Source organism: Canis lupus, chromosome 34 (genome assembly GCF_003254725.2).
Source record: "Canis lupus dingo isolate Sandy chromosome 34, ASM325472v2, whole genome shotgun sequence".
Lineage (NCBI taxonomy): Eukaryota > Metazoa > Chordata > Mammalia > Carnivora > Canidae > Canis > Canis lupus.
This window is the reverse complement of record NC_064276.1, coordinates 30,862,447-30,890,089: the sequence shown is the minus strand read 5'-3', so window position 1 is coordinate 30,890,089 and position 27,643 is coordinate 30,862,447. Positions and strand designations below refer to the sequence as shown.

At 35.0% G+C, this 27,643-nt stretch overlaps 1 long non-coding RNA gene across 3 annotated transcripts in view; it reads right to left on the bottom strand.

The window, feature by feature from the left end:
- Positions 1-488: 488 nt before the first annotated feature.
- The window catches only part of LOC112645905 (uncharacterized), a 134,530-nt gene continuing 107,375 nt past the window's right edge, over positions 489-27,643 (bottom strand). For all 3 annotated transcript variants that reach the window (XR_007408065.1, XR_004811883.2, XR_003127309.3), the window contains 2 exons: positions 4,222-4,310; positions 489-890 (listed from right to left, as the gene is read on the bottom strand). This is a non-coding gene — a long non-coding RNA (uncharacterized LOC112645905). The remainder of the gene's footprint in view (positions 891-4,221; positions 4,311-27,643) is intronic.

Genomic DNA, 27,643 nt, shown 5'->3' with positions numbered 1-27,643 from the left:
GTTTTTTTTTCTTATTTAGTTACTGGAGCTTTCCAGGTATTCTTGATTCAAAGACTTTATCTAATAGATGGTTGACAGATATATGACTTTTCTTATTTTTAAAATGTTTACATGTCAATTGATACAAAATGCTGAAATTTTAATGCATTGAATTTATTGCAATATTCATTTAATGGTTTCTGCTTTTTGTATTTGCTTAAAGAAATACTCCTACCCTAAATTCACAAAGACATTCTGTGTTTTACTTTCTCTTCTTGACTCAATTATCCACTTGGAAAAGAAGTGTGTGTGGGGTTTTGTTTTTGTTTTTACCATCTGCACTCAGTCTTTCTAGGTATTTAGTAGGAGAATTTTCAGATTTGTCTCAGCCTTCTTTCTTACCTGAGCCAGAAACAGTACATGTCAATCCATAAACTACTCTGTGATATTTTTTTCATTACTTGTGATAAAAAGCTCCTTAATGACACAAGAGGCAAAAATACACAGAATTCAATAATGAATAAATTTAATTCAACAATTTAAAGTGCTACAGGAAACTCAAGAAATATAAAGTGGAAATATGTTAACTTGTCATTGGTGATAACAAATCCTGGGAGTTCTTTGCATACAAGCCAGATGTCAAGGAGTTGAAAAGTGTTCCAGTCATCAGTGCTATTTTTTTATTGTTTTCACCTCATAGTCTCCTAGAATCATGGTGAGGTTGCCCTTCCACTTCCCCATGTCACCATCTGACTAGTTTTGGCCAATGAATTGTGAGAGGAAGTCAAGTGCATCCCTTTGGGATTGAATATGTCATTGTAACGACATCCAGGGCTCCTTCCTTACGGCACGGCAACCAGCGAGTTTCATGGTATGCTCATTCATCTGGATGGGTCCAGGAGTAAGGAAACCTGCATAACGGAAAAGTGAATCTTTTTCATTATAAGCCATTGGGATTTTGGAATTTTATCACCACAGCATATCTTGACCCATCCTTATATAAATTAATACAAGAGGAATGTGAACTCATGCCCACAGCATAAGGATGGACTAGCTTATGCTATACTGACAAATAATGGGATAACTCAGCAGCTTTAAACATCAAAGTTTCATTTTTTTCTCATGCTACATGTCCAGCATGAGTTAACTGTAGGCTCTGCTCCACATTTTCCTCTCTCTAGGCCCTAGGCCAACAGAGCAGTCACCAGCTGGAGCACCGCCAGTCATCAGGGTAGAGGAAAAAAATAGGTGGCAAATTGCACATGAGCTCTTTAAGCCTAATTATGACACATGTCAATTCCACACGTATTTTATTTTAGTTTGGGTTCCCTAGAAATAGCCTCTGAGCTAATGGCTCATATGAAAGTAATATAAGTAATAAGTGTTCACAATTAAAACCAGGAAGACAGTGGGGAAGTGGGACCAAAGGTAAAGGAAGCCAAGAAATGTTGCAATGTCAAGCAAAGTGTCCTGAAATTTTGGCTCCATCATCAAGATAGCTCTGGAGACTGGGCCAGTCAAATTTGAAATTATCCTGACCCCGTTCACAGAACCTGCACTATTATACCCTGCTACTTGTCAGTTACTATTTTAGGGTTTCCATTGTGGTGGTACAAAATTCCAGACTTCTGGGGCTCCTGCGGCCCATAGAGAGTCGCAGATCTGGACTTTGGCAGTGAAAACACATGAATCTTTGTGCACAAAAAGGATGACAGGTCCTAGGGGATGGGAAGGCACTGACAGCTCTGATATGCATTTCAAAGGCAAAGCACAACACACCTAAGCCTTAAGAAGGCAAGGAAGTGCAATTCTACCCCATTAGCAGAGGGAGAAAGAGCAACCACAATGAAATGAGACAGAAGAGAAAGACTCAGAACTGAAGCTTTCTTAGAGAAACATTTTTGGATGGAAACAATGAGGGCCAAATGAGGACCCAGATCATGAGTTCAAAATGAATCAATCCACACTGTTCCCCCTTCCACTGAGCCTGTCTAGTGCTGTTGTGCAGAAGGATGTTGTAAGGTGGAGCATGACGATGCAAGAGGGAAAATGGATTTGTACTTTTGGCCTGTGAGTAATGAAAGTGAGTCACTGTGTGGCACCATCTTGTAAAGAAACAAGAGAAGCCAAGAGAAGGCTGAAGGATAGGGAGCGTATAGGGTGTCGAGGGCTTCATTGGCCAGAGTAGAACTAATGCCATGAGAGCAAATATAGTTCCAAACTTTTTAATTCAGAGGTTCTATCATTCAGAGTGATAACAAGACTAAGTGTATGACATGAAGCTATCATCATGAAAATTATAGAATTAAGACAGGGTGTTGGGCACTTTATTCACATGTAGAACCTGACATAGGTGTTGGTTGAGATGATTAGGAGATCAGACACAGTGTTTTAATTTAGAGCATAAAATTCTGTAGTGCAAAATGCACAGAGTTAACTGTTGAGGCATCACTGATGGAATCCTAGATCTTTAGAATTAGTGTCTAAAACTATATATTGTGATTAATACTATCTGTCCTACCTATTTAACTAGTTGCTATTACTAATGGTTACTATTTCTCTTGAGCATTAAATACAGTAATGAAAGCATCTTATCTAATATGCAAAGTGTTGGGCAAATATTATGCTGCCAACCTAGATTGTATACTCAAAGTCTCATATAACAGCATGCATAGTACAGCACATCAGAGCTGTCCAGTGTGTGCTAAATTGAACTGAGCCAATATTTGAAAATGCCAGATAGCTTCACTTTTGTTTAAATGCAGTGTGATTAGGGAAAAAGAGGTACCTGGCCTCAGATCACATGGTATTGATCAATGTTCTCCTTAGATAAACAAGAATAATTTGATGTAAGTTAGTATCTGTCTTTGTCTAGGAAATACAATTGAAAAGTCAGCAGGAAAACCAAATTGCAACTCCATTTAAGTAATAAGAAACAGCAGGGTATGGTATTGTTACATTAAACACCCTGAAGTGAGTTAATGTGATTATAATGTGGCTTCTTTAAACAAACCAATTATAGCATGCGCAGGTAATAAATCATTATCAGTATTGGAATATGAAGCTTAATTTCATATTTCTGCTTACAGATATATAAAAATTTTAAATGCATCAATATAAAATATAAACATTCCTATTTTACTGTTTTATAGTTTGCCCAGCTAGAAATGTTTCACTACTCACCATATTTTTAATTCTTTCATTGATGTGTTTATCTTTTCATTCACTTACATAAAATGCTTACCAATTAAGGCTATAAAGGGGATTCAAATATGATATATGCTATATATATGTGTTTTATGATTCTTTTGTTTTAAAGAGTTACATGATAACCACATTAACTCACTGGGGGATGTGGAAGGAGGGGATTCTAATGTAACAATAACCTAGCCTGATGTGTCTTAATATTTAAAAAGAGATGTCTTCAAAGAGTTTATAATCTGATAGGGGAAAGAAATGTATTCAGAACAATAACTCAAATGTCAGGAATAAACTGTTTTAAGCTCCACAGAGAGAGCTGGAACATATGCATGGAGATTTAGGGGAGGGAGAAGTAGCTTCTTTGGAAAAAGGAGAGACAGTTTCTAGAGAAGAGAATATTTTGAATTAACCATGAAGGATAAGTAAAATTTCTTAATGAGAAGTGTTGTGCAGGGAGGGAGAAAGAGTATAGAATTGAGATCATGCTGAATAAGTTCATTAAGCAATGGGCTTTAAATTAGTGTTTGTTCTTTTTTTATGGTTCTATGATATTTTATGGTTCTTTAAATTATTTTTTTTGACTAAAATAAAATGGAATCATCTTCACATACTCTTTCTATGAGTACGTGCAGACATACATTTCAAGCAATTCTTCAAGAAAAACATCAGTTCTTCACTAAGCATTGACTATGTCCATATGCAGCAGAAAGAGATCCGGGTGACCTGACTTAGCATATCTGTTGGGGAAAGGAGAGAAGAATAGGGTTTATCATTTATTCGAAGATAAAACTGACGAGCTTTGCTGATGGAGTGAAAGAAGGTAAGAGGAAAAGTCAAAAATAGCTATAAGATTTTAACTTTATCAAGTGAATGGATGGTGCTACTATTTATTAAGGAGAACAGGGACAGAGATCAAGATTTGTAGGCCTGTTTCACCCAAGACCTTTCTCTTATTTTAAAAATGCTATAATGAATGTTTCCTTGCATAGAAAGTTTTCCATAGCTAGGGGGCTATGGACTTGAATGGGTCTGTCTTTTTACCTCTAGTGAAGTAGGAACGGAAGTGAGCTAGTTCTTACAGCTTCTCTGCCATTCAAACAATCCTTCTTTCTCCAGTCTCCGTGCCATTCCTGCATTAGCAATGAGACAGGTCAATGTGCACCCTTTCTCAGTCTATATTGCAGCACATAAAAAGATATTGGCCAAATTTCTTAGAAATCCCTTCCTTCAGATCTGAGTAGTGAGGTCACCCATGGCTTCCTTTCTTTATACCTCTATAGGGAATGATAGCTTCTTCACAAAGTTTTTCTGATAAAAGGTGACTTCCTTTCTCTCACCAATTATCAAACCAGTTTGGTCACCCTTACACCTAAGAAGAAACTGGCACTCTCATTTTAAGAAATCAGCCTTGGTGAATTTAATAATTTTGTTTTCCCCGTGATGCTTGCTATATTGTAAACTCTGTACTATTCAAGAATCTCTAAGAGAAGGAAAATATTTGTTATAGAATGGACTGGGTTTATTTCTCTGCTTTTAGAAAAAAGCAAATATCTCTGTTCAAAAGTTTACTTCATTAATTATTATTTACTAGCTACAATAATCACTCTAGACTACAGAGTAGCAAATTATACTACTTCCTCTTTTAAGGGTTGCTAGATTCATTGCTGTAGGCATAGCCTCCAGCTCCATTTACTCTCACATATTTAGAATTGATTATCATATCACCTTTGGCTATTATTTTCTATGTACACACATACATACACCAAAAACAAAACTTATTACTGGTTTAATTGAAGAAATCCAACTTGGTGAGATTATTTTTCCAGTAACTGCTACCAAGTGTGTTCTTTGGATTCTCTTTGGAATCACCCTTTCCTATGGGTTGTGATTTCTCATTTACAATATATCAATTTAATTGCATAACTTTTCAGTTTTATTAAGAAGTTTGAACTTATACTAGTTCATTCTAATACCAGTAGAAAGTTATTTATGAGTATTAAGCTAAGTAGTATTATAACATGTTTAATGCATTGGAAAATTACTCTGAGTCGATAATGGAGAAAGACCTACCTAGAAACATGGAAAAATGTTAGTTAAGAGATTTTTAAGTCATCACAGGGAGAGAGAACACTGCTATTTGATTTAATAATGTGCCAGAGAAAATGAAGATAAGTGGAAGGCTTTAAAATATAATTTTGAAGTAGGATCAACAGGAATTCAGGAATGTCTATGGTGTAAAGTGAGGGAAAGAGAGACACAGGATGGTGCTGGGTTTCTTTGACAGCAGCCCAGATGATAATGTATTATCTGGGGCAGGATGTACACAAGGAGAACCGAGGGACAAACAGTTATCAGTTTTAATCATGTTGGACCTGAGCAAACTGTGATATATATAGTATTATTCAATTGGATATGAGTCTGAAGCTCATGAAAGAAATGGTGTCTGGCTCTCTAAAAGAAGGAATCATCAGAATTGATGGAAATTGAGTTATGAGAGGACGTATAAACTCTAATATTATAAGATGAGAGACAGAAGAGTGTTCTACAAGAAACCAGATAAACTGCAACAAGTTAGAAAGAGGGGAACTCTGGATGTATGGTGACAGGGAGGTTCTGTTAAGTGTATTTCCAGAAGGAAGGATATAAGTAAAATGCATCAGGGATTTGATAAAACTAAAAGTGTCCATTGTATTTCTTAAAAAAAAAAAATTGCAATATCATAGTACAAGTTTCAGGGAAAAAGTGAGGACTGAAGCCAAAAAACAGTCAATTGTGGCATGAATGGCAGTGGAAACATAGGGACACAAAGGAAGTAAAAATTTTGAAAGGTTTGGAGAGGGCTAGAATAGATGAGACCAAACAAAATGGTGAATATCAGGGATATGAGTATTTATATGAGCATTTATAAAGAGACTATAGTGGAGAGAGAACTTGAAAATACAGAGCATAGATGGGGAACAGGTAGTGTGGTTCCTTAGGAGCAGATGGTAGTCAATTTTGGTGGCCTTGTGCAAGGATTACCTTTAGTGTTGGAAAAACCATTTCTATTCCATTTTAGAGGAGAGTTGTAAAAAGAGCAAGATGAGTGAAATTATAGGCAACTGTTCAGTCCAGTACCTGAATTGTGGAAGAGAGCACATCTGACAATCCTTGTTGTATGTAAACCAGTAAGTCATCTCCAGACACTGACGAAGAGTGCTAGCAGTATCAGAGATTTAAGAGAAGTGAGGAAGAAAAGGAGAGGGAGCGAAGACAAATAGATTTCTAGACTGCCTAGCGGACCGAATTAAGGTTAAATAGCATGGATTTAGAAAGAAAACTAGCCACACAGTAGATTAGTGTTTTTCTCTCCTCTCTTTACCTTGAAGTGAAAGGTAACCTAGTTATTGGTTTATTAGCAGGTTGAATTGATTTGGCATTGGAAATTGCCCAGGTGGTGCTTCAAACAGCAAGGGAGGAGGATATTGGCCAGTGTTATAGAGGTGAACATAAAAAAATCAGAGATCAGATTTTACTTGTTAAGTAATAAAAATGCCATGTTATTGCACAAGGTATTGTTGGTTTTATAAATATAAAATGATACCTAAACTTCCCTCTAAGTGTGATCTAATTTTGCTCTCCTAATCTTCATAAGTTTTTAAAAATATCACATCATACGTATATTTTGCCCTAAAGTCATGTAAAAGCCTTACTGTTTGGCCTAAATTGACGATTACTTAAAGATAAGTTTTGTAAATGTCTAATGATTTTTCTTTGACAAGATACTAAGGGTTATGTCGTTATATTTTTTGTGCTGTATTTGAAATAAAATACATTTTGGAATATATGAACATTCATGCACAACTTTTTTGCCTAGTATTTCTACCATATCAAGTGTGATTAAATCTGTATCTATATTCCGGGATAAAATAATAATTATTAAAACATCTGCCACTTCCCAGAAATAATTACAATTTGCTTAGAGTAGATTAGTTTAGCAAAGTTTAAAAATCCATGTTACCCATCTTTGAAAGTGGATGGTTCTTGATATGTACGTATATCTAACACACACAAATAATTATTCTGTCAAATAACTATGTCAAACCATAATTGCCTTATAAAAACAAAGTGAGATGTCTTTTTAAAAAAATCTCTAAGTCTGGCCTTTTGTAATGCTAAGTGAGGAGCTGGTCCTTCCCTTTGATATGTAAAAGTTGATTTGAAGCTAAGCTTGGGTATAATGATTAGACAGAGCTGGATCCCCCAGCCAACAAAGTGAAAAGAATTTATACACTTTATAGTTCCAAGGAACAAGATCTATGAAATCTGACATACCTTTACCATTGATGGAGTAGTAGCCGGAATGACATTAAGAGGGGGAATATCTACTCTAATAAACTTTCAATAAATTTTTCACCAAAAAATATAGAAATAAAAAACTATAGAAATGAAAATATACACCTAAATTAATTTTCAAAGGACAAAAGTGTAACCAGCACCCTTGCTGGTTAGAACAATTACCAGTATCATTGAGCCCTTTCCTGGCGCTTCTAATCACTGTTCCCCATCAGAAATAACCACCGAGCTGAGTCCTAGCATAATGATGGATTTGATTATTTTGATTTTTGAAGTTTTTATAAATGGTATCAGTCAGTATAAAAGTCCTCTGTGTCTCATTTCCTTTGTCCATGTGGTTATGTGTAGTTTGCTTAATAGTTCCACAGCAGGGTTTCTTAATGTTGCACTATTCACATTTGGGGCCAGATGTTACTTTGTCATGCCAGAATGTCCTGTGCAAGGCAAGATATTTAACAGCATCTCTGACATCTAACCACTAGATGCCAATAAGACTCCCTGAAGTGTGACCACTGAAAGTGTCTCTAGACATTGTCAAACACCCCAAAATAATAATTGCCTCTAAACCAGAACCACTGCCTTATAGAATTCAAATGAATATACCAAAAATAGTTAATATTACCACTGATCGACATTTGAGTTGTTTCCTTTATTTTATTTGTTGTTTTGAACATTCTAGTATGTGACTTACATTAGCCATATGCAAATCTGTTGGGTATACACATAGGGTGGAATCACTGGGTCAAGAGGCATGCTTTAGTAGGTATGTTAGTTTTCCAGAGTTGGTTGTGCCAATTGATTCTCTCAAAAGTAAATGAGGGTTACAGTTGCTACACAACATTTGGAATTCTTGGCCTACTTAGCACTTCTGGAAAGTATGAAGTGTTATTTTGTGTTTTTCTTTTGTAGTTTCCTGTCAGTAATTAAATGGAGTGTTTTTTCATATGTTGAATGGATATTTGGATCGTGAAGTACACATTTAAGACTACTGTAGATTTTTTTTTTAAGATTTTATTTATTTACATGAGCGACACAGAGAGAAAGGCAGAGACACAGGCAGAGAGAGAAGCAGGCTCCGTGCAGGGAGCCCGACGCCAGACGCGATCCTGGGATCAGGCCCTGGGCCAAAGGCAGACATTAAACCGCTGAGCCATCCAGGCATCCCCCTGTAGATTTTTTTTTATTTCCTTGATCATCTCTTCCTTACAAATATGTGACAGTTTATATAATATATATATATATATATATATATATTATATAGATATCCCATTTAAGTGGTATCATATAGTGCTTATTCTTATGTGACTGGCTTAGTTCACTCAGCATTAAGTTCTCAAGGGTCATCCATATTGTTACATATGACAGAATTTCCTTCTTTTTATGCTTATATTTTATTGTATGTGTATACCACATTTTCTTTATCCATTTATCTATTGATAGACATTTTAGTTGTTTGCTTATTATATATATTATGTTGGATATAGTTATGGCAAAAATCTTCTACTAATGTGTGACTTACCTTTTCACTTTCTAAATAGTGTTTTTTAATGACCAGAAATGTATAATCTTGATGCAGTGCAATCTATGATTTTTTCTCTATATGATTAGTATTTTTCATGTCCAAGTAACTGTATTTTGTTGACTGTAGATAGTGTCATATGTTTTCTTCTAGGACATCTATTATTTTAACTTTCTTATTTAGAAGCACAATTCATCTGGAATTAATATATAGCATGAGATAGAGATAAAATTTATTTGTTCTATACTGATGTCCAAATAATGTAATACTATATATTAAAAGACCACTCTACTCCTATTGCAATTCAGATGTATGCAATTCACTATGTTAGTATCCATGTTATAAACCAGGTGATCACTTAAGTGTGGGTCTGACTTTTGGTATATGTTCCATTGGTCCATTTGTCTATTTTTTTTTCTGATATCACACTGTCATAATTGCTGTAGTTTTATAGAAAGGTATGATACCTAGTCAAGTTCTTCAGGTTTGTTTTTTATTAACATCGTCTTGACTCTTTATATTTCTACAAGAATTTTAGAAGCACCTTTTAAATTTCTGTTAAATGGGACCTCTGGATGGCTCAGGCCACTGACCCTTGATTTTGGCTAGGGTCATGATCTCAAGGTCATATTCTCAGGGCAGTGAGATTGAGTCCTGCATCAGGCTCCACACTGAGCATGGAGCCCACTTAAGATTCTCTTTCTCCCTCTCCCTCTACCCCTCCCTGCCTCTCTCTCTCTCTCATAAATAAATAAATAAATAAATAAATAAATAAATAAATAAATAAAATTTCTGTTAGAACTGCTAAGAACCTGCTAGATAATATGTTGCCCATCTCATAGCTGGAAAAATACTCACACTTCCAAGGAAATGGCCACTCATCTGCCCACAATTTCTACCTACAAAAATGAAGGAAAATCTTGTGAATTGTAAAACTGGAGCATTCTTTTTAATGAAAATATCTCTACTAAGATATAATGATATGCAAAAAACTGCACATATTTAATATATATAATTTGATAAGTTTGTTCATATGCATACACTTGTGAAACTTAAAGAATAATCAAAGTGATAAATATCCATCACCTCCAAAAGTTTTCCTGTACTCCCCATTTTTATGGTAAGAACATGTAACATGAAATCTTCTCCCTTAACAATTTTTTTATGTGCACAGTATATTGTTAACCATAGATACCATGTTGTACAGTATATCTCTAGAACTTATTCATCTTGCATAATTTATATTTTATGCCCACTGAGTAACAACTCTCCATTTTACCTTGTCCCTAGACTCTGGCAACCACCACTCTACTCTCTGATTCTATGAGTTTGACTATTTTAGATATCCCATTTAAGTGGTATCATATAGTGCTTATTCTTATGTGACTGGCTTAGTTCACTCAGCATTAAGTTCTCAAGGGTCATCCATATTGTTACATATGACAGAATTTCCTACTTTTTATGCTTATATTTTATTGTATGTGTATACCACATTTTCTTTATCCATTTATCTATTGATAGTTGTTTGCTTATCTTGGCTATTGTGAATAATGCTTCAATGAACATGAAAGTCCAACTATCTCCTTAAAATCTTAATTTCCATTCTTTTGGATATATATCACATGAGATTATATGTATATACCATGTGGGATTACTGGATCATATACTACTTTCGTTGATGCAGAATTTTATATGCCCACCATTAGTGTATCAATTTCTCCAGATCCTTACCAATATCTGTTATCTTTTTTAAAAGTAATCATCATGAGGTGATATCTTATTGTAGTTTCAATTTTCATTTCATTCATGATTAGTTATGTGAATATCTTTTCGCATACTCGTTGGTCATTTGTATTCCTTGGCCAATGGAACAGAATGGAAAGCCAAGAAATTAACCCATATGTACACAGTAAACTGATCTTCAACAGGTTTACCAAGAACACACAACGACTAGTGGATAGGCTCTTCAGTAAGTGGTGTGCGAAAAATGAATATTCACATACAAAAAAAATCAAAACAAAAGAAATTGGACCCTTGTCTTACATTCCAAAATGGATTAGAAATTTAGACATAAGACCTAACACTGTAAAACTCCTAAAAGAGAACATAGAAGAAACCTTCTTGACATTGATTTGGGAATGATTTCTTGGATATGACATCAGAGCACAGACCACAAAAGCAAAATAAGCTAGTGGGACTATATAAATTAAAAAGGTTCTGCATAACAAAGAAAACAATGAACATAGTCTCCCTAGCATGCTAGATTTAGGATCCTAAACTTTTTGCTTATCAGCTCAAGATTCTTTAGACACGTTTTCTGAAAGACAGCCAGGTAGAAAATCTATAGGCTATCTGTCCTACATGAATAGGCATGGCATCACATCTACCATAATTTGTTGGTTTTTATATTAGTTTCCTAGGGCTTCCATATCAAAGTACCATAAACTGGGTAGCTTAAAAGGATAGAAATTTGTTTTTTCAAAATTTTGGGGGGCCAGAAATCCAAAGTCAAGGTGTTAACAGTGACATCCTTCCTCTGAAACCTGAATCCTTCCTTGCCTCTTCCTGTCTTTTGTTGGTTTTCACACTCTTTGATGTTCCTTGACTTATAGATGTATCTTTTCAATCCTCTATCTTCACATGGTATTTTCCTTGTGTGTATGTGCTTTCACATGGATCTTCTTATAAGGACACCAGTCACATTGGATTAGGGGCCCACACCAGTATGATTTCATCTTAACCAATTACATCCACAGTGATCCTATTTTAAATCAGGTTACCTTCTGAGGTACTGGAGGTTAAGACTTTAATAAATCTTTTTTTTGGGGGGGGAGCACAATTCAACCTGGAACAGTTGTGACAGTCACACAAATCTGCTCTGCTTCAAGAGGAAGGGACACAGACTTCAGCTTTTAGGCGAGAAATGGCAAATATATTGGAAGAAGGAAATGTGAGATACTGACTTAGTCCTTTTGGAATGCACATCTATTTCCAGAAGTTTGACCTCTGGCTTCCTCAATTTTGAATAATTTTGTAAATTATTTAATTTACTTTAATTTTCTTTGAGAGAGAGAATGTGTGAGAGCAAGTGAGCAGGGGAGAGAGGGAGAAAGAGAGGGAGGGGAGGGGGAGAAGAGGGAAAGAATCGCAAGCAGCCTCCTGCCCAGTGTAGAACCCAACCTTGGGTTCAATCTCATAACCCTGAGATCATAACTGAACCAAAATCAAGAGTTAGACACTTAATGGACTGAGCCACCCAGGTACCTCAATTTTGAATAATTTAGATGACATCTTTAAATAATATCACTTTAGGATATTATTAGGAAATCATATACATGCTCATATTTTTTAAAACTTAAATACATGATTATCTTTTTCATTTGCTCTTTAACATAAAATGACACAATAAGAACTTTTGAAAATTTCATACTATCAAAGGTTTCTTTCTTTTTCTTTCTTTCTTTCTTTCTTTCTTTCTTTCTTTCTTTCTTTCTTTCTTTCTTTCTTTTTGCTGGGTATAGTATACTTTATTGATGGTACATGACAAGGTAGGGCTTCCCAAGCCCCTCCCCTTCCTCAGGGTCTGGGATGTAAATTGGAGGTCAGGAGTTTCTCAGTGTGTTGGGGGATTAAGTGGGGGCAGGGACTCCCCAGCAGCTGAGGGCCTCTCTCTTCCTCTTATTCTTGCTGGGGCTGGTGGTCCAGGAGGCTCTTACTCCTCGAAGGCCAAGTGGACCATGAGGTCCACCACCCGATTGCTGTAGCCGAGTTCATTGTCATACCAGGAAATGAGCTTGACAAAGTGGTCATTGAGGGCAGTGCCAGCCCCCGCGTCAAAGATGGAAGACTGGGTGTCACTGTTGAAGTTGCAGGAGACAGCCTGGTCCTCAGTGTAGCCCAGGATTCCCTGGTGCCTGCTTCACCACCTTCTTGATGTCATCATATTTGGCAGCTTTCTCCAGGTGGCAGGTCAGATCCACAACTGACACTTTGGAGGTGGGACATGGAAGGCCATACCAGTGAGCTTCCCATTCAGCTCAGGGATGACCTTGCCCACAGCCTTGGCGGTGCCAGTGGAAACAGGAATGATGTTCTGGGTAGCCCTTCGGCCGTCACCCACAGCTTCACAGAGGGGTCATCCACAGTCTTCTGGGTGGCAGTGATGGCATAGACGGTGGTCATGAGGCCCTCTTTGGTGCTGAAGTGGTCATGGATTACTTTGGCCAGAGGAGCCAAGCAGTTGGTGGTGCAGGAGGCATTGCTAACAATCTTGAGGGAGTTATCTTACTTCTCATGGTTCATGCCCTTCACAAACTTGGGGGGCATCAGCAGAAGGAGCAGAGATGATGACCTTCCTGGCCCCACCCTTCAAGTGAGCCCCAGCCTTCTTCATGGTGAAGACCCCAGCAGACTCCACAGCATACTCAGCACTAGCAACACCCCATTTGATGTTGGCAGGATCTCACTCCTGGAAGATGGAGATGGACTTCCCATTGATGACAAGTTTCCCATCTCAGCCTTGATTGTGCCGTGGAATTTGCCATGGGTAGAATCATACTGGATCATGTACATCATGTAGTTGAGGTCAATGAAAGGGTCATTGATGGTGACAATATCCACTTTGTCAGAGCTAAAAGCAGCCCTGGTGACCTGGTGCCCAATATGGTCAAATCCGTTTACTCCTTCACCATCGTGTCTTGGGGATGTGACTGGCACTGCACCAGAATATGCACTGTCTGTCAAATGGGGAGGAGCAGAGAACTTCAAAGGTTTCTATTAGCTATTGATCCATTAGTGTTTTGATATTTAAATGTTTTGTTTCCCATTGATGACAAGTTTCCCGCTCTCAGCCCTGACCGTACCATGGAATTAGCCATGGGTAGAATCATACTGGAACATGTACACTATGTAGTTGAGGTCATGAAGGGGTCATTGATCATTGATGGTGACAATATCCACTTTGTCAGAGTTAAAAGCATTTAGGCATTTATATGATTTAGGCATTTATATGATTTTTAATCATAGGCCTTAATTTAGACATTTATATGATTTTTATCTCAGTAATTAAGCTACCTTTGTTTTCTCAGAAAATTAAAGGCTATTTTTAATTTAATTTTTTTTTCAGGGCAGCCCTGGTGGCTCAGAGGTTTAGCGCTGCCTTCAGCCCAGGGTGTGATCCTGGAGTCCTGGGATCAAGTCCTACGTCAGGATCCCTGCTTGGAGCCTGCTTCTCCCTCTGCCTGTGTCTCTGCCTCTCTCTCTCTCTCTCTCTCTCTCTCTGTGTCTCTCATGAATAAATAAATAAAATACTTAAAAAAATAAATATATATATTTTAAAGAATCTGGTTTTTATAAGTTTAAGTTTGTCAGTTGTGTCAGCATTTTGGTCTTTGGATGACTTTCTTTTTCTAATATCAGGAAATATTTTATATTTTCTTATTTTCATTTAGATTTCATTGATTTCACTTCAATTAGCAGATAATGTTTATTATTTGTGTTTTGTTAATGCATCATGTACATTCATGCATGTTGGGGTTTGCCTCCTTTAGGAGCTATTATTACTTGAATCTGAACATCTATATTTTTTCATCCATAGCAATTATATTCCTTCCTGTTCTTTTTGCTTCTTTAACTAAATTTTTCACAATTTTCTTTCTTTGATTTGTTTGCTTTATTGAGCGTCATTTTTACTATTTATTGCCTCCAATGGTTTTTAAAACTTTTTTTATATTTCTCATACTTCTAGCAATTTCTTTTGCATCTTAGCTTCATTGTTCTGTGAATATAAGAATCTTTGCCATAGCATAAATAAATTGAACCTTGGAAAGATCAATAAGTTTCTGATATTTTATTTATGATAATATGTGATAAAGTATCCTCAGGACCACTCAGAAATAAGAAATCCTATTAATTTCAGCGATTTGCTGATTTTTCTTCACAATGAGAATAAAGAAATTAATAATGTAACAAGCATTTTTAATCAAGGTAGATTAAATCCATGATGTGTAAAATCTTAATTTAAACAATGTAAAATATTTTAATTGTTTGCACTGGGAATGAATGGATAACTTATTCCAATTCTAATTTAACTATATGATTTCTTGTCCTATTTAGAGAGATCTTTAAACTAGCTCTAATTAGTCTTTGCCATGGTCAGGGGTTTAATATAATTACATTATGAGTGGACATTATAATTTTACCACACATATCAGAAACTAGGAAATGCTAGGGGAGAAACGATAAGAATACCCTTCTCCTTGCAACAGCAATAGCCCAGAAATTTCCTGTGGATATCCACCAATGTCCTAAAAGCAAGCCTCTGTCATTTGTCTTCAATGGCTGCAAATAATGCTAACTCTGGTATAAAGATGTCTTGATATATTTGAATTGAGCTTTAATTCATAGGGACTTAAAAGAGTCACTTTGAGTTTAATTCATAGGACCTCAGGATATGTTTGAGTTATTTGAGAATTTAATGCATGGGAACTTAAAAGAAATGTAAAACCCTGACCATTTTCTTTAACCATTAAATCTGTATCTCAATGTGATAAAAAAGAAGTTAGAAAACTGTTCAGACCATAAAGGGAAAGTGTCCCTAATTTGGGTAGATGATAAAATATCTTGGAAATCTGAAAATCAATTAAATTAAAATATTTAGGAACCTCAAGCTAAGGAAGATTACCTAAATCTTGCCGTGATTATTACCAGATAGAAACTAATTTATTTAATAATAATTTTTAAAAGTATGTGTTATAGAAATATAGAATGATCATTTTGGAAGTGACCTCAAAAACAATTATATAGCCATTATTTTGTATCTGGAAAAAAACAAAAAAACAAAAAAACAAAAAAACCTGAGGCCAAGTCAAGCTCTTAAAAGATTTGGCTAAATTCATACAGCTGAAATTATAGCAGTCCTGTGCCTATGTCCTGGGTCTACCAGCAACAAGTTAAGTTCTTTTAAGTATACCTATTTTAGCACATACAATTATATGAATGGGATGTATATTCCAGAGTTTCTTTAAAATATGATTTTTTCTAATTAAAGGAGTGTGAAGATTCAGCTGTCTCAGTGGGAATCATTATTTGTGTCGTAGCAAGTCATGTTACAATGTCTCAGGTTGTTCAATAAAAACATACTGAAAGATTATTTTTTCAAAATATTATTATAAGAAACACATCAATCTCTGGACAATCAAAAGAAATAGATGTATCATGTGTGTGGATCCTGAAAATACCTTAAGAATTAAAGAAAAGCATCCATTGTTCTAAAGTTTAACTCCTAAAATAAGATCTGTAACTACTAGTTTTTTCAAGTTAAAAAACAAAGAAAGATGCATAAAGGAATAAAATTAATTGACCATCCAGGATTAATAATTAATTGTGAGTCATTATGGGTCACTTTTACTTAAGATTAAAAAAGAAATTAAAAAACCAGATCATATTGTTTAAGTCACTTTTTTGTCTTCTCAGATCATCTACATTTATTTTTGTTTTTTCAAAAGGGGGAAAACAAAGGGTCATCTGTGTGGTGCAGTTGATTAAGTGTACTCTTGATTTCAGCCCAGGTAGTGATCTCAGCGTTGTGAGATAGAGCCCCATATTGAGCTCTGCACTCAGCAGGGAGTCTGCTTGAGATTCTCTCTCCATCCCTCTGCCCCTCTTGCTTCTGCTCTCTAACATAAAAATAAATAAATAAATAAATCTTAAAAAAAGAAAAAAGAAAAAGGACACCTTTTTCATGGTGGCTCAGTGGTTGAGCATCTGCCTTTCACTCAGATCATGATCCCGGTGTCCTGGGAGGTAGTCCAGCATTGAGCACCCTGCAGGGTGTCTGCTTCTCCTTCTGCCTGTGTGTCTGCCTCTCTGTGTGTGTATTTTATGAATAAATAAATAAAATCTTCAATAAATAAATAAATAAATAAATAAAATCTTCAAAAAATAAATTAATTTTTAAAAGGGAAAATAAAAAGTTGACTACTTCAGTAAAGTTTAATAAAATACTTTTAAACATTTGTAATAATGGCCACTGAACGACCTTATATATAATTTTTTTATAGTGCAAAAAGAGATGGAGAGGAACAATAGAGGGCCACAATCTGAATTTCCAGACTTTGTTTTCACCCAATTTAAAATAGCCCCATGTGATTGTATCATTAACCAGCACAGCAAATCGTTCCCATCAGACTGCTGCTCAATTATGTCTAAAGTACACTGGGTACTCATTTTAAAATAGGTGACTGTTTTAAGAGGTACAGGGACAGCATGCAGAAATGGATACAAGAGAAAACAAAACGGAAGATTTAAGCATTGGTCGCTATAGACAGGAAGAAGAAAACTCAGACCACAGCTGCACCAGATTATTTTCTTCAGACCGACAAAAATCTTGGCTAAATATTGTGGATACAAAAATCAAGTGAATAAATGCTCATGATTCTTTCTGTTCCTGTTCTATAATCACTATCCAATAGTTAAAGTCAAAGTTTATGTCCGGTGCAAAGACTGCCATGAGACTGTGGGGCAGTAGGTGTTTAGCTCTTTTGATGGGGGAGAGGAGAACTATAATTGAGCGGTTTACAAAATAACGCTCTAGAATTTTTGGGTTAAAATATTGTAAAGGTATATAAAGGCATATAAAATACTGAAGGATTCTTTTTCTTTTAAAGATTTATTTATTTATTAGAGAGAGAAAGAAAGAGAGAATGAGCAGGAGGGGCAGAGGGAGAGGGAGAGAGATCTCAAGCAGACTCTGCACTAAGCCCAGAGCCTGACTCAGGGCTGGATCCCAATACCCTGAGATCATGACCTGCCTGAGCCAAAACCAAGAGTCAGATGCTTAATCGACTGAGCCACCCAAATGCCCCAAATACTGAAGAAGTCTTTTAACTTCACATATTGGGAGATTAATTGCACAGTGCTGGATGTAACTGACAAGTAAAAATTCTTAATCCCTTGTTATCTTTCCTCAAGAAGGTAATTATAGAGTACCCACTGACTCTGTACATCTCTTGGGAGACTAGAGATGAAAATAATTTTATCTCACAAAGTCAAGGAAGAATTTTTGTGGATCAAGTACTCAAGAAAGACATGCACAGAATATATCGATTGATATTACATTGATGATATCTTCATAGATTTAGGAAATATAATTTTATATTTTCAGTTAAGTAACATCACAGAGATAAAAGACGAGGCATAATATTGCACTAGATATGAATATGGATGTTTTAGCTCAACACTGGTTTAATAAAACAGAGTATCTTTTATAGTCACTCTTGTTAAAATTGTAACTCCAGAGGCCCCTGGGTGGCTCAGGTCATGATCTCAGGGTCTTGGGATTGAGCCGCTTGTCAGGTTCCCTGCTTATCAAGGAGTCTGCTTCTCTGTCTCCTTCTGCCCCTCCCCCTAGCTCATGCTCTCTAACTCAAATAAATAAATAAAATATTTTTTAAAAAATAGAATAAAATTATAACTCCATAATCACCTTTAGGAAAAACCCAGAAAATGTATTAAGTTTTTTTTGTAATATGAACAATATGATATTTTGTTTTCTACTTGTATATTTGTTTTATTCCTTTTTGTAATCCTTGCAAAATACTAACATTTAATCTTTTTCAATAACATTCTAAAGGCATGGATTTTCATAATAAACATTTCCAAAGGTGCTTTTGTATCACCATCATATATTACTATTGTAAATTTACCTTCTTGGATATGTATTCTATAGATGCCAGTTAAACTGACAAGTTGGTATAAATGAAGCAGTAAATGAATTAATGACACATTCTCCAGATTGTTTCATTTATCAGACTAGACAATTTGTGTTCATTGAGCAGCCACCATGTGTTTGTTCCATGCTTACTATTTTATAAATATTACCTGATTTATTTTCCCTTACAATTTCAGAAAGTATATAATAATATTCCTATTTATTTTAGGTTGAGGAATTGGGGTTCAGGAAGGTTAATTATTTAGTCCAAACAAGCAGAAAGTGATGAAGCCTTAATTTTCATGTAGAAATTCCTTTAACTACAATTTTCCTTCTTTTTTCCATAGGAGGAAACAAATCTCTTAGAATGTATAGTCTTCAGAATGTATCTGTAACACCTGTCTCCTAGCATAAACAATTGATAGAATTTGATCCATATGCAAAACAAACTTGGAAGAAATCATTTATTTCAGTTGAAAAACAAGCTTCTCTTTTAATTTGCTTCTTCAGAAACATTATGGGTTCTTGGTTAATTTTTTTTTCATATGACCTGGATTTTAGTTATTCCTTTCTGGAAATTTCCAATATCTGTCATAGCGTTTTTGTTAAATAGTTCAATTTGGGAACTTTTAGCAAAAAAAGCTATTTATTTAACTTTTTTTGCTAAGTAGGAAAATGATGAGGTGAACTAAAAGAAAAAGTAGAGCAGATTAATCACCTTAAAACTTTATGTTCTATAATGACTGATGAGATTCAAGAATTTTCTGAAGCAAAGAGTATAGTTTCTCAAAAACCTGACTACTAAGAAAAAAAAAAGATACAAAGCTCAGTTTTTCAGCTTCCTCTGTTATTCCTTTTTTTTTTTTTTTTTTGTTATTCCTTTTTTGATCTGGCACTAGCTAGTGTCCCTTTTTACTCCATTCATATTTGTTGAAGATTCCTGTCCCCTCAGGGAAAATATTCTGCTAATTGGAAAGAACATTGTGATTATAGGGTTTAATATATTCTGTGGAAATATTTTCGATTATGTTTTGTAGGCACATGTTGGCCATACTCAACACATTGTCATGACCATGTGGAGAGGTGAGTGGGGAGGATGGAGGACAATCAATTAAATGCTTTAGGGATACCAGACATAAATTAATTGTTTGAAAGCCAGTAAGTATTCCATAACATGTTAATCAATAGCTATAACATCAAATTTGACTTTCAAATATCTGGTATGGTATTAATTAGTATTCCTTTGTTATTTAGTGAATTATTTCAGAAAATACACCAGCATGATCTGTTTTCAAGTTACAACACAGCCTAGGGAAGGGCGATGGAAATTTACCCAATTAAATGCATTAGAAAATCGTATGTTTTTTATGTAATTGCCCAAAATGATGACAGCACAAGGTCCATTTTACTCTAAGAGATATGGATCCCAGCATACTTTGTAAAGTAGAAAACTCCACGTATTTTGTATCTTGTTTACAAAAGTTATGTAACCTCTTTTCACAGTTATTTTTTGTAATGCCCTTCTCCATTCCATTCAGCAATATATTACATATTCCTTGAATGCATGTACCTTCAACATTTATATACCTTTCTACAGAAAACAAGAGTCAAGATTCTTCAATATATGGTTTAGTCTCCCGTTTGGAGGCTGATTTACTAAATATCATTGAAGGAAGGACTAACCATAAATAAAATATTTTAACAAATGAAGCCAAAAATATTTGTTAATATTGGCTTATTAAAAATCTATTTAAGAAAAAAAATCTATTTAAGTTAGCATAGTTTATCAATCTTTATTGTGCATTTCAAGTGACTCATCTTTAAGATCTCATAGAGGAGTAGTTTTGCTCAAAGTTCGGCATCCACTTACAGTTTTTTTGCTTGATGATTATTCTTGCTAGTGACTATGCTTTTATTTGGATGCATTGCTAAGTTATGCCTTTAGCTGTGCTGCTATTATAATTTTCCAAAATTACACTATGATGGTCTTGGCTTACAACAGTTTCTTTTTCTAGTATAAGCAATTAATAAACTTTTAATGAATATCTAGCTGATGATGCCTATCTTATATAGGCTATTATACTTGAAGGTATATACTATCTTCTGTAATACTTTACCTTCCATAGGTACTCAAGAAAATTTGTTAAAATATATTTCATTCTTTTTATATTTCATAGTTTTTCACAATTAGCTTTTCCTGTGCCTTGAATCAATATATTAAATAAGTGTAAGGAAATTCATAAATGTATACAAATTTGTGAACACTGATTTTTATTGATTTAATCTTAACCATTATATAACCCATAACATATATAATTCTGTTCAGCTATGTAACAATATACACTTGTTCACATTTTTTTTACACAAGTTCAGTGTCCTCTGAAAGGTTCCCGCTCAATTTATTCATTTTGTCCTATTTTTACTTGCACTATTTATTTTACTACCCCATTATCCTTTGGCCCCTATGCCCTTGTTTTACATTTATGAGTTTCTTTCTTCCAGAATAAGTTTAAAAAATTCCAGTACCATGAATAGTCTGTTGTACCTAATGGTTCCAAACCATTGCTGCTTTATTTACCAACTTTTCCATTACCCTTTAGGCATTTCCTCAATAGTTCACAATCTCAATGGTACTTTTGTTGCATAGCTTTTTTTTTTTCCCCTCTAAGCACTCTACTCTGAAAAGCAATTCTTCCATATACCGCTGCTTTGTTTTCACCTTTGAGATTGAGTTGAATTTGGTATTAAGTGACGAGATAAAGTTAACACTAGAAAAACATATAAATACACTGTGCAAAAGAAAATCTTCTCTTTAAATATTGGTTGAATTGCTCTGTTCATATTAATAAAATACCTTCAGCCAATTATTATTTGTGTATCAAGTCCTCTGTTACACATTGTTGAGGAAATACAACTAAGAACATTTCTTCCCAACTGCAGAAAAATGCTCTGCAAAGGTAAAAGAGAAAGAAAGCACCTTTTTTGTTGTTGTTGAGTGAGCATTAAAGTAAATGCTACCCACATCATGGGCAAATGACTGAGATAAAAGAAATCCCAGGCTTTATATCGCTGAGCAGAGACCACCCATCAGAGACGTGTTTTCAAGATAAACAATCACTAGTCCCCAAGTAAGAGGAATTACCAGCACCATTTGTCATGCAAAGTTCATCCTAAATTCACCTGTAAATGGATGACGATCTGTGTTACCTAATTGGTTTTATTCAAGGGGAAAATAAACTCATATCATTATGACAAGAGGTAATTTTGGAGCAAGAAACTCACTGGAGTTAGGCTCTTACCCTCCTACAGAAACTGAGAGAAAGGGATGATAATATTTCAAAGAGATGGCTCCCAGGACCTTGAAAAAGACATTTCTGGTTTGTAAAGCTGACAAGAGGCTTATTTAGGTTTCAGAAAGATTATACACATCTCCAAGGGACAGAGAAAGAATTTGCAATTATAAATTTTTTTTTTTTAATGAAATGCTCTGAAAGAAAAGGGGTAGGAAAAAGAATCTCCCTTTTGGTGTCAGGGAATTTTTTTTTTTCTGATTTCTATTTATCCTTCCAACACCCTTGGGCTCTATATATGGTTCTTGCCAGAGAATAAATGTTGTCGAACTCACGTGGATGACTTTAACAACATTTGTCACACACACCTACATGTGTCTGCTCTCTCTCTCACACACACACACACACACACACACACACATATCACTGGGATCTATTTGGTGCTGGTAGATTATCTTATTTCTGACTTTTTTTTTTTTTACCTCTTTAGATTTGTTCATCCTAAAGAAAGAACCATTTATATACTCTACTTAGTGACACTTTATTTACACAAATGCATTTTACAAGTGTATTGGGTTTTTTTTTTGTTGTTGTTTTTGAAATTTCTGTTCAACAAAGAAAAATGGGAGCATTTCTTTGTGCAAAGTATTGTCCTAGATGGTATGGGCATGTTAGACTTCATATCAGTGTTATTTAAGGTATCATACAATTATTCTGAAGTTTGAAATAGATTTTTTAAAAGTCATGCATATACAACAAGTCTATTTTTACATTAGGAAACAAACAAATGATCTCTTAAAGAGTTTTTGAATAACTGTACCATCGCCTTATTAATGCAGTTATTGTGTAAGAGTTCATTTGTCCTGAGAATAGTTTAACATTTGTTCTTTTCAGTTTTCCTTTCTCCTTTAGTGAAAGTATACTTTTTAGTGACAATTAACAGTCAATGTCATTGCTACTTCTAGATAAATTTAGAACATCTGATGTAAAATAACTCACTACAAAGAACATTCTGATTCCTACAATCCATGTATTGTGAGCATGTACTGTAATTTCCTCTCTCAAATCCTGCAGGATATAGAAATCCTGGCACTGGCATATTTACTAAGATGCTCTTTTTACTGTAGTTTGGGGTATTTTTCTTGATAAATGGGTTGATTTATAAATTTAGACTCTCCATTTGTTAATATATTCAAATGTCCTAATTATAAATTAAATTTTGTTTTTCGATCTCCTCATTCTTTTTCACATCTCACGTCTTTTCCTCTCTTCTCTTCCTGTCTCACTCTTCCAACCTGTCTCACTCTTCCAATCTACCATTTAAACATTTAAAGATAGTTCTTAAGCACCAATGGAAAACTTGTATCTTCTAAGGGTTATTTTACAGTAGTCTTAAGAGGTTTCAAAATCCTATCTGCTTTGTATCTATTGCCACAGTTTGGGCTTTCATCATTACTTAATTCAGAGATTTAATTGGATTCCATATTCTTTGTGTGATCATCAATTTTTTTGTTCACTATTTAATTACATTTGTAGTTATCGGGAAAATTATTACTTAAAGTTATTTATTTTACTAAAAGGAGTCCAGTTGGGTGGGATTGCCACTATTATGGTATCAATGGAATTGGCTGCAATCATTCCTCCGGTTGGGAATTAGGAGGTAGCATTTAAAACTTTTTAAAATAGGTGAGAGGGGAACCCTGGGTGGTGCAGCAGTTTAGCGCCTGCCTTTGGCCCAGGGCGCGATCCTGGAGACCCGGGATCGAATCCCATGTCGGGCTCCCAGTGTATGGAGCCTGCTTCTCCCTCTGCCTATGTCTCTGCCTCTCTCTCTCTGTGTGACTATCATAAATAAATTAAAAAATTAAAAAAAATAAAAAAATAAAATAAAATAGGTGAGAACCTCAGATATTTACAGGCAGTAAATCCTAGAACTTTTGAGTAATTTATAAGAGGATTCAGTTAATTATGAAAACATTATGCCAAAACATAATTTAAAAATAGCAAGTCTCAGGGCACCTGGGTGGCTCAGTCGGTTAAGTGTCAGATTCTTGATTTTGGCCAGGTCATGATCTCAGGGTCCTCGGGCTTTGCGATGGGCGTGGAGTCTGCTTAAGAGTCTCTCTCTCCTGCTCCTCCCCACCCCTGCTCAGATACTCAATCTCTCTCTCAAAAGAAAGAGCGAGCGTCAAATCAAGCTAGACTCCTCCAAGTACTGGTACTTTTTCAAATTCTTGACTAGAGTAAGTTGTTTTATTCTTCTGAAAGAAAATAGTAGCATAGTCCAAAACAAAACAAAATAGTTATCAACTCTCCAAAGCAGTATTTCCAAAAAGATTATAGTTTTTATTTTTTGTTTTTTTTTTGTTTTGTTTTTTTTTTTGGTTAAAAGCATCACTAAATTGCCTAGGGCATTGGCCATTATTAACAGGTTCCTATGGAGTGTTGGTTTGTTTTTGTTTGCTTTTTTTTTTTTCCTACATTCAGATGCAACAAGTTAGGCAGAAAGGGGTAGACACTAAATAATAAAATTAAAATTACATGATGGACAATTCCCATATTATTCGAGACCCTGATACCTCATAGTAAAAACTCATACATTTTATAAGTCATCAAAATGCTTCCTTCTTTGGGATTTACAATCATAGTACTTTTTAAAAACATGTTTCTTTTGTCACCTGATGTCGAAGTTTTTACTTTAGTTCACTTCAAAATTATAAGACTAAGCACAACCTTCCATTCTGGTTAAGAACTGTAATTGATCCTACAAGATCCTACAAGACAAAACCAGGTTATTTCCTATGTGATGTTATCAATATCAGGGAAGATTCCAAAAATTTCTATGCATGCAACATTAGAGGCAGTACTTTTCAAATTTCACCTTACATCAGAATTATCTAGAAAGCTTATTAAAAACTGGGATCCAGGGATCCCTGAGTGACTCAGCGGCTTAGCACCTACTTTGGCCCAGGACATGATCCTGGAGTCCCAGGATCAAGTCCCACATAGGGCTCCCTGCATGGAGCCTGTTTCTCCTTCTGCCTGTGTCTCTGCCTATCTCTCTCTCTCTGTATCTCTCATGAATAAATACATAAAATCTTTAAAACAACAACAACAACAAAAGCAACAACAACAACAACAAAAGCTGGGATCCCAGGGCTTCTGAGCCTCAGTCCCAGAGGTTCTAAGTCAGTAGGTTTGAGAGAAGCAAGGCAATAATTTGCATTTCTGACAAGTTTCCAGGTTATGTTATGCTGCTGGTCTAGAAGTCACTCTTTGAAAATCACTGCATTATGAAACTGAGTGACTTGTCTTGAAGTGTCATTTGCATAGTAACTTCACTGTTATTAATTAGATAGCAACATTTTCATAAACACATTTTATTTATATTTTACATTGAGAAAATGTCAAATGCCCATGCTAATTTTTTTCTTTAATTTGAGGTGACTAGGGGAAATGCAGAAATAATGTGGGAAATGAAGCCCACTTTGAGGATAACTGTGGATCTACACTATAGTTTTTAGGGTACTACATCACACTAATGTTTGTAGAAAAAATTCATGTTTGATGGAGTTGATGGAAAAGTATTAAAGGAAGAGAAAACTATAAAAGACTCAGTAAACAAAACAGTTTTGGATATTATGGAGCTCATAAATTCTGAAAGGCAAGTGTCAGCACATTTCTTTATCTCTATTCTGACTTCTTTTTTCTTTTCTTTTTATTTTTTTCTGGAAAAGAAAAGAATAGGCTTTGCATTTTATGGGATATATATGATTTATAAACAAAATTCAGTGAGAATTTTTTTAAAAAAGTCTTTTTGTTGTTGTTCCAAGGAAATTACTTTTAATAGAAAATCACAATTTCACATTTTATCTGAAATAGATAGAAAGGTTGCACAAACCACAATAAATAAAACAATTTAAAGGAATAGTCTAGCTTAATGAAAAAAGCTTCTTCCTATTATTTTCTATAGTTATTCAATGATACCCTGGCTTTAAAAGTCAAGTCGTAAATTTACAGTAATTTTCAAGAAGGTTAATAACGTTAGAGAAGACCTTTCTGTGGTCTCATTTTTTTCCTTCACCTCTTCACTATAGATTCTGTACCTAGCTTTCCTACCATGCTACTTTTGTATTGTTTTGAATAATCATTTGATAATAATTGTCTCTCTCCATTTATAAATTCTCTAGTCTTGCTTTATTTATTATGTATGATGCATATAATGTTAAACACAAAAAGAAATCCCTTATGATTTAATAACTTGCAGCAATATTAACAGATTATTTTCTTAATAAAGAAAAGATGAGTGCTCTATACATAGATTACTAGTATGTATTGTTCCAAGGAACAAAAGTGATAGGCAACCTTTTTTTTTTTTTGTTATTTGTAAAGAAGACATGGTACCAACCATGCAGTCATTTCAGAAATGGCCTGATTAGCAAACTCAATGCTTTCAAAATCCCCTAAAATTCATTCATTGTTTATTTATTTTTAAAAATATTTTATTTATTTATTCATGAGAGACACCTTTCCTTCATGAGAGAGGGAAAGGCAGAGATATAGGCAGAGGGAGAAGCAGGCTCCTCACAGGGAGCCTGATGTAGGACTCAATCCCAGGACCCCAGGGTCCCAGGATCACGCCCTGAACCAAAGGCAGACGCTCAACCGCTAAGCCACCCAGGAGTCCCTCATCCGTTGTTTATAAATATTTGCTTTAGGTTCCTCTGGATCAGAAGTTAGAAAAATCAAAATACATGGAAATAGTGCTTTTTATAAGATTTTTATTTATAATCTTGAAAATAAAATAATCTTACTAGTAAGGAAACTTAGAGCTGAAAGAAACGTTAAATACCACCTGGTTGAACATGTACTTGATCTGAGAATTATTTCTTTATCACTAATACATTCATTAGTATAAAAATATATTTTGAATTCCTACTGTTTGAGGGAAGGAACTGTTCTAGATACGAGGTCCATAAAAATTAATATATAGTTTGTTTCAGTGAATTTGCAGACATGTAGGACAAAGAGTTCAAGCAGATAATTCACTATAGTATAAAGTGTAAAAGTTATAGGGCACAGAGGAAAAGGTATGCACTTGACACTGTTCACTCTCCTCTTGTTTTTTATATGAAAACTCTACTTTGTTTAGTTTATATTGGAGATCTCCTGATCTTGAGGATACCTCCAAGGGGTGATGGTTGTGACTGATGTAGCTTAGTCCTGGTGATATGGTTCCCTTTGACCAGCCGTATAATCCAGTTAGACCAAAAGAAATCCAGGCAGAAATAAACTGGGTGGGCTTTCTAGGAAAACTCTTGGTTTCCTGATAAAATGAGAAATAACCAATTGGCATTGTCCCCTTTTGCCTCCTGCCCATTATCCTATTTCCTCTCCAAAATGTAGGTTGAAAAGGACCATTTTATGACAAGGGGACAAGAAATATCTTAGAGATTTGGAGATATATGGTCCCTGACTGTTCACCCATTGTATCAATCTTATAAGCTGGCTATCTCTGGACTCCTTGGTATCACATAACAAAATGTCTATCTCCTTAAAGTAACATTAATCAAGGTTTCTGTTATATGCAATCAAACTCATAATTCAAAT